We start from the raw sequence: 7,181 nt of genomic DNA on the forward strand, positions 1-7,181 counted from the left end.
CATTTGCACCTGGTAGTGACAATTTTTAGTCAGTGGTTCCTCCAGAAGTGAAATTCCTCGTCTACACCATGAGGAACCAGGAGCTCAATGATGCCGTTTGGAAAGTGATGACCAGATGTCTCAAAGCAGCAGCAAACTGCTCATTCTGCATATCACTGGCCATGTAACTCACGTTAGGACCAGTCTGTATTTAGTAGGGTTTTTAGCTGTTGGGTTTGGGGTTTTTTTCCCCCTCCTAGTTTGTCTAAGCTTTAATAACACTGACCACCTTCATCCCATTGCTAATGCAGTATCTCCTGGTCTTGTGTGACCCAGACACTGCGTAATGATGAGCTGGACTCTCTTTCCATCATCTCTGCCTGGAAAGGTTCACAACTTTTTCTTCCTTGTTTTCCCCCTGACATTTATAAAAATTTGACAAGCACATTTCCAACAGCTGAACCACTCAACTATGTTTCTGACATGACAGTGCTTTGCCACCAAGACAGAACAGGAATTTCCTGGAACTGAACCATAGAATCATAGAATCACTTAGATTGGAAGAGGCCTTTACGATCATTGAGTCCAACCAAAGCCTACCCCTGCCTAGTCCACCTCTAGGCCATGTCCTCAAGCACAACATCTATAGGAACCTTTTAAATCCCTCCAGGGATGGTGACTCCACCACTTCCCTGGGCAGCCTGTTCCAATACTTGACTAATGTTTCAGTAATGAAATTCTTCCTGATATCCAACCTAAATCTCCCCTGGTGCAATTTGAAACCATTCCCTCCCATCTTATCACATGTTCCCAGAGAGAAGACACCGGCTCTCACCTCTCTACACTCCTCCTTGCAGGAAGTTGTAGAGAGCAGTAAGGTCTCCCCTGCAGCCTCCTTTTCTCAAGGCTAAAATGCCCCAGTTGCCTCAGCTGCTCCTCAGAGGACTTGTGCTTCAAATGCTTCATCATTTTTGTTGCCCTTCTCTGGACACGCTCCAGCATCTCAGGGTCCTTCTTGTAGTGAGGGGCCCTAAACCGGACACAGCGCTCCAGGTGCAGCCTCACCAGAGCTGAGGATAATGGAACAATCACTCCCTACTCCTGCTGGTCACACGATTCCTGATCCAGGCCAGGATGCTATTGGCCTTCTTGGCCACCTGGGTACAGTGCTGGCTCATGTCCAGCCAAGGTATCCACGGACACCCCCAGATCCTTTTCCTCCAGGGAGCTCTCCAACCACTCTGACCCAGCCCTGTAGCGCTGCCTGGGGTTATTCTGATCAAAATGCAGGACCTGGCACTTGGCCTTGTTGAACCCCATAAAACTGGCCTCTGCCCATCGATCCAGCCTGTCCAGATCACTCTTCAGAGCCTACATGTCGTCCAGAAGGTTGACACTCCCACACAATTTGGTGTCATCTGCAAACTCACTGAGGGTGCACTCGATCCCCTCGTCCAGATCATGAATAAAGATGTTAAAGAGGACAGGTCCCAGCACTGAGCCCTGGAGAAAACACCTTGTGACCTGCTGCCAGCTGGATTTAACTCAGTTCACCACAACCCTTTGTCCTGGCTGCCCAGACAGTTTCTAACCCATCTAATCCATGAGCGGGTAGTTTCTTCATCAGGATGCTTTGGGAGACAGTGATGAAGGTTTCACTGAAATCTAGGTAGACCACATCTACAGCCTTCCCCTCATCCACTAAGGCAGCAGGACACCCTGTCATAGAAGGAGATCGGGTTGGTCCAGCACAATCTGCCTCTCCCAAACCCATGCTGACTGGGCCTGATCACCTGAGTGTCCTGCATGTGTTGCATGATGGGACTCACCATGATTTGTTCTATCCCCTTCCCCAGCACCGAGGTCAGGCTGACAGGGCTGCAGTTCCCTGGGACCTCCCTCTGGCCACTCTTCAGGATGGGTGTTGCAGCTACTTGTGGTTTTTTTCTCCTGTGTGTGATTCCCAGAGGCTCTGTGACCATCGCAGATTCGCTCGGCCCTGGTCAGCAGCACCTATGGCCTTGAACTGGCCGATGTTTGCTCTTCAGGACCTGCAGAGAGCTCTAGCTGTTCCTTACACCAGACATTTGCTGCAGTCCCAGTTCTCTCCCAGCACCCAGCTACACAAAACTGCGACACTCACAAACTCCTTACCTCACAATCCAATTAACTCACAATCTGTCAAATTCCTTACCTCACAAACTATCTATCAATCTCCTGACCTCACAATCTATTTCTCAGTCAATCTCTTTACCTGACAGTCTATCTATGAATCAATCTCCTTACCTCACAAACTCCTTACCTCAAAATCCCCTTTCGTCATAATTCCCTTACCTCATAATCTATCAAACCCCTTACCTCACAATCAATATATCACTCAATCTGCTTACCTTATATCTCTCTATCAGTCAATCCCCTTAGCTCACATTCCCCTTACCTCACAATCCCCTTACCTCACATTCCCCTTACCTCACAATCCCTTTACCTCACAATCCCTTTACCTCACAATCCCCTTACCTCACAATCTATCTGTCAATCAATCCTGTCACTTCATAATCCCCTTAACTCACAATCATCATACCTGACAATCCCTTTACCTCACAATACACTTACCTCATAATCTATCAGTCAATCTCCTTACCTCACAATCTGTTTATCTGTCTATCAGCTTACCTCACTATCTATGTATCAGTCAAGCTCAGTCAATCCCCTTACCTCATCTTTCAATGTCTCAGTCAATCCCCTTGCCTCACCATCTATCAGTCACAGAGTCACAGAACTGTAGGGGTTGGGGGGACCTCAAGCGATCATTGGGTCCAAACCCCAGCCAAAATAGGTTCCCTAGGACAGGTCGCACAGGTCAGTGTCCAGAGGGGTCTTGAATATCTCCAGTGAGGGACACTTCACAACCCCCCTGGGCAGCCTGTCCCATTGCTCCCTCAACCTCACTGGGAAAAAGTCTTTCCGCATGTTGGTGTGGAACTTCCTGTGCTCTAAATTGAAAACATCACCTCTTTTCCTCTCTCCACAGACCATTGATAAGAGGCTGGCCATTTCCCCCTGTGTCCCACACTTCAGATACTTACAAATGTTAATAGGATCACCTCTTAACCTTCTTTTCTCAAGGCTGAACAGTCCCAGCTCACTCAGCCTTTCCTCATAGGGCAGATGCCCCAGGCCCTTAATCATCTTTGTAGCCCTTCTCTGGACTCTCTCCAGAAGATCCCTGGCTTTTTTGTCCTGGGGAACCCAGAGCTGGACACAATACTCCAGGTGGGGCTACCCAGGGCAGAGTAGAGGGGGAGGATCCCCACCTGTGACCTGCTGGCCACACTCCTGTTGATGTCCCCCAGGATCCCATTGGCTCTCTTAGCCACCAGGACACACTGCTGGCTCATGGCCAACCTGTCACCCACCAGCACCCCCAGGTCCTTCTCTGCAGAGTTCCTCTCCACAGGTCATCCCCCAGCCTGTACTGATTTCAGCAGTTATTCCTTCCAAGGTGATGATGTCCGGCACTGTTAGGAACGATCCCTTGGTAGTGACAAACATGAGTCCCAAGGGTACTGGGGCTGCTACTGGGCTACCTGGGATGGTTTCAGGACAGGAACATATTTCTGCTCTCAATCCTCTTGCTTGGGAGCTACTGCTGGACATTTATCAGTTTGAAATATGGACACTGTTAGCACAAGGAATGACAGAGGCATCATTAGGACCATTCCCTTGCCAAGGAAAGACCTGAGTGTCGTGGTTTTACCCCAGCTGAGAGCTGAGATCCAGGCAGCTGCCTGCTCTTTAACGGAAAGGAGGAGGTGGAGAAGTGATGACCAAAAGCCTCCCCATTTCACTGGGCATTTGAGGACCACTGGGCCCTGTGGTGTGACAGGACACATCCAAGTGGCTCCATGACACAGGATGTCTGTATCTTCTCACTTTGTCATCCTGAAATTGCTCCCTCTGATTTCCTGCTCCCATCAGCATTCAGGGAGGCACGTGTCAGTGTTCTGCAGGAGTTTCATCACCCACAGCCCTGAGCAGCTTCTACTACACCTCCAGGAATCTTCCTTCCTGCCATGGGCCTCCACACTCAGTGAATTTGCCCAGGAAGCTTGTTAGTGTGCAGCCACTATCATCAGTTTGTTCTTGCCTCTCAACTTCTGGACAGTTGCAGGGGGACTTTAAGGAGACACTGTCTTCTAGAAAGAGTTTTACTGATGTGATGATGTCAGCTAACACAGGATACAGCACAAGTCCATTTCTTTCTCAGTCCTGACTCACTAATATTTTCAGCATCAACAAAGATTTTCATTTGACTGTAAAATGTTGCCCAAAAAACCTCCATTTTCATTTTCTAAAGATGGGCCTGGGGTCAGGGGACACAGCCAAGGAGAAGTGACCATAGGAGGCTGGGCAGGGTGTTCACTAGGGACAGGAGTTGGTGACAAGGCTCTGGGCAGGAAATTTGGCCAGGAAGAAGGCCAAAGTGGGTGCTGGAGCTCTGCCAGAAAACCCTGAGAAATTTCTTCACATTTAAAAAGATACAAACACGTTTTCACTGACTGAATATTTCCAAGCAATCAACTGTTGTTTTCCACAATCAGACTAAGTTAGGAGCTCTGGGGATAAATATGAAATGTAGTAGGAAAAACACACATCCTCCTGAGTCCTTGGGGTGTCAGGACACTGTCACACTGTGCACTGAAACTTGCCTTTTGGGTATTTCCACCTGCCCTGAGGAAATGGACTGTGTCTCAAGGCCCCTTTTCAGCAGATTCTCTGGCCATGTGCCCTGTCCTTTGCTTTTGGGATTTACTCCACCCCCTTACAGTTTTTTACTCATAGTTGGGGAATGTGTTTTATGGTTTTTTATCATTTTCTAATCATTTTTTTCAAAATGAGGAAGAATGCTGTTTCTATTCCCAGCCAGTCCTCAGGGTAAAAGGGGTGGGAATTGTGGCAAAGAGGCTGCAACATTCAGCTGCAGACTCAGAGCAGAAGCCTGATGGAGGAAAAGAGTGCAACTCCCAAGCATCCCTTGGAGACATGGTGGAGTTGGAGAGTTGTAAAGGTGTCTAGGCAGTGTGGGAACTCAGGGAGACAGCTGTTATGACCTTTCCACACCTCCTTAGGAGATCCTCTGGTTCAATTTTAGTTGGAGAAAGCTCCTGTCACTTCTGTAAATTGAAAAACTAAAAAGCCTGAAAATATTAAAACTTCTTTTTTTATTTTTTAATTAAGTGCTCATTGAAATCTTCCACTTTAAATAGAGTCCTGAAACCTCTCCAATTAGCTGTACAAGTCTTAAAACTCAGAAGAAAAGACACATAGCTCGTTAGGGCTTTTTCAATTTTAATGAGCCCCGTTGTGTATTTGGTGCTGATTCCATGAACTGCAGATACTGTGAGGAGATTGAAGCAGTCAGAAGAAAAAGCTGAACTGCTGTAGAGTGTTAATTGGCCCCACTGAGGCCCATTACTGAGAAAGCCTCTCTCCTCATGAATGGGTTAGAGCAGAAAATTGGAGTCTGTGATTTAAGGTAGACTAAGGCACTGTGCAGGTGGATCTGATGCTGAGTAAAGCCTTGATGTATTTTATCAAGCAGAAGAGCCAGCCCCACAGAAGTGGGATTCTGCCCCCTGCACTGCCTCAGGGCTCTTCCTGGGCCAGTGTCACATGGGGTGTATGATGCAGAGTGTGGTACAAGGGTACCACAGCTCCCAGCATCCTGAGGGGGTGAAAGGAAGCAATGAGGTCCCAGTTCTGTGAGATTAGTATGTGTGGTGGTTTAGGCCTGGCTGGAGGCCAGATGCCCACCAAAGTTGATCTATCACTGCCCTTTTTAGTTCGACAGGGGAGAAAATACATATTGAGAGGCTCAGGAGTCAAGATAAGCACAGGGAGAGATCATCCTGTAATCAACGACACGGCAAAACAGACTCAACACAGGGTGAAGGACAGAAAACTCTCTGATTGGTGACACTGCACTACACAGACAGTGACACCAGACTCAGATAATGAGAAGTGTGACCAGATCTTAAAGCACCTTCCCCCACCCCTCCCTTCTTAGCAGACTGCACTTTAGTCAGGATTTTACTCCCTTCTCTGGTGGCAAATGCAGCTGCTGGTGTTTCTCTTTCTCCTGTATGTGATTCCCAGAGGTGCTGTGACCATCGCCAATTGGCTCGGCCTTGGTCAGCAGCAGCTCTGCCCTTGAATCGGCCAATGTTTACTCTCTGGGGCCTGCAGAGAGCCTCTGGCTGCTTCTTACAGCACCCATTTTCTGCAGCCCCCATTCTCTCCCAGCACCCAGCAACTCGAAACTGCGACACTCCACCCCTGGCCTCTGTGAAACACATAGATGAGAATTGTTCTTTAAATCCCCATCCCAACAGAAATTCTCTACAATTATTTCACTACCCAGCTCTGTTCAGCCTGTTCTGCCCATTCCCTCAGCCAATTAGTGTCCTTATCTCAAATTCCTGGAGCCCCACATTGGGCGCCAAAAAGGACTGTGGTGGTTTGACTCTGGCTAGAGGCCAAATGCCCACCAAGCCACTCACTCACTCTCCTTTTCAGCCAAAAAAAGGGAGAAAACATATATATCAGGAGGCTTAGGATTCAAGATAAGGACAGAGGGATCACTTTCCAATTAGTGCAATGGGCAAAACAGACTCAGCACAGAATAAAGGAAATAAAACTCATTTATTACAACTGCAACTACACACCCAGTGAACCAGAGTTGGGTAATGAGAAGCACGTCCAGGTCTTAAAGCACCTTCCCCCACCCCTCTCTTCTTAGCAGAGTTAAACTTCATTCACAATTTTACTCCCTTCTTCCACCCCAACATGGAGCAGGGAGGGGCAGGGAATGGGGAGTGGGGTTCCGGTGGTTCCTCACCAGCTGCTTTCATTCCCCAGATCTTAACACTTTGAAATCCCCTGCACCCCTCCCTTCTTCAAAGACTTGAATTAATCATAAATTCTCTCCCTTTCACCCCCTTCCATCACAGCACTGGGAGGGACAGGGAATGGGGAATGGGGGTTTTCTCCTTTATGTGATTCACAGATGTGGTGTGACCATCGCTGATTGGCTTGGCCCTGGTCAGCAGCAACTTTGGCCTTGAATTGGCTGATGTTTACTTTTCTGGGGCCTGCAGAGATCTTCCAGATGCTTCTTACAGAATCTATCTCAGCAGCACAGC

This window comes from Gallinula chloropus (genome assembly GCF_964237585.1).
Source record: "Gallinula chloropus genome assembly, chromosome: 25".
Classification (NCBI taxonomy): domain Eukaryota; kingdom Metazoa; phylum Chordata; class Aves; order Gruiformes; family Rallidae; genus Gallinula; species Gallinula chloropus.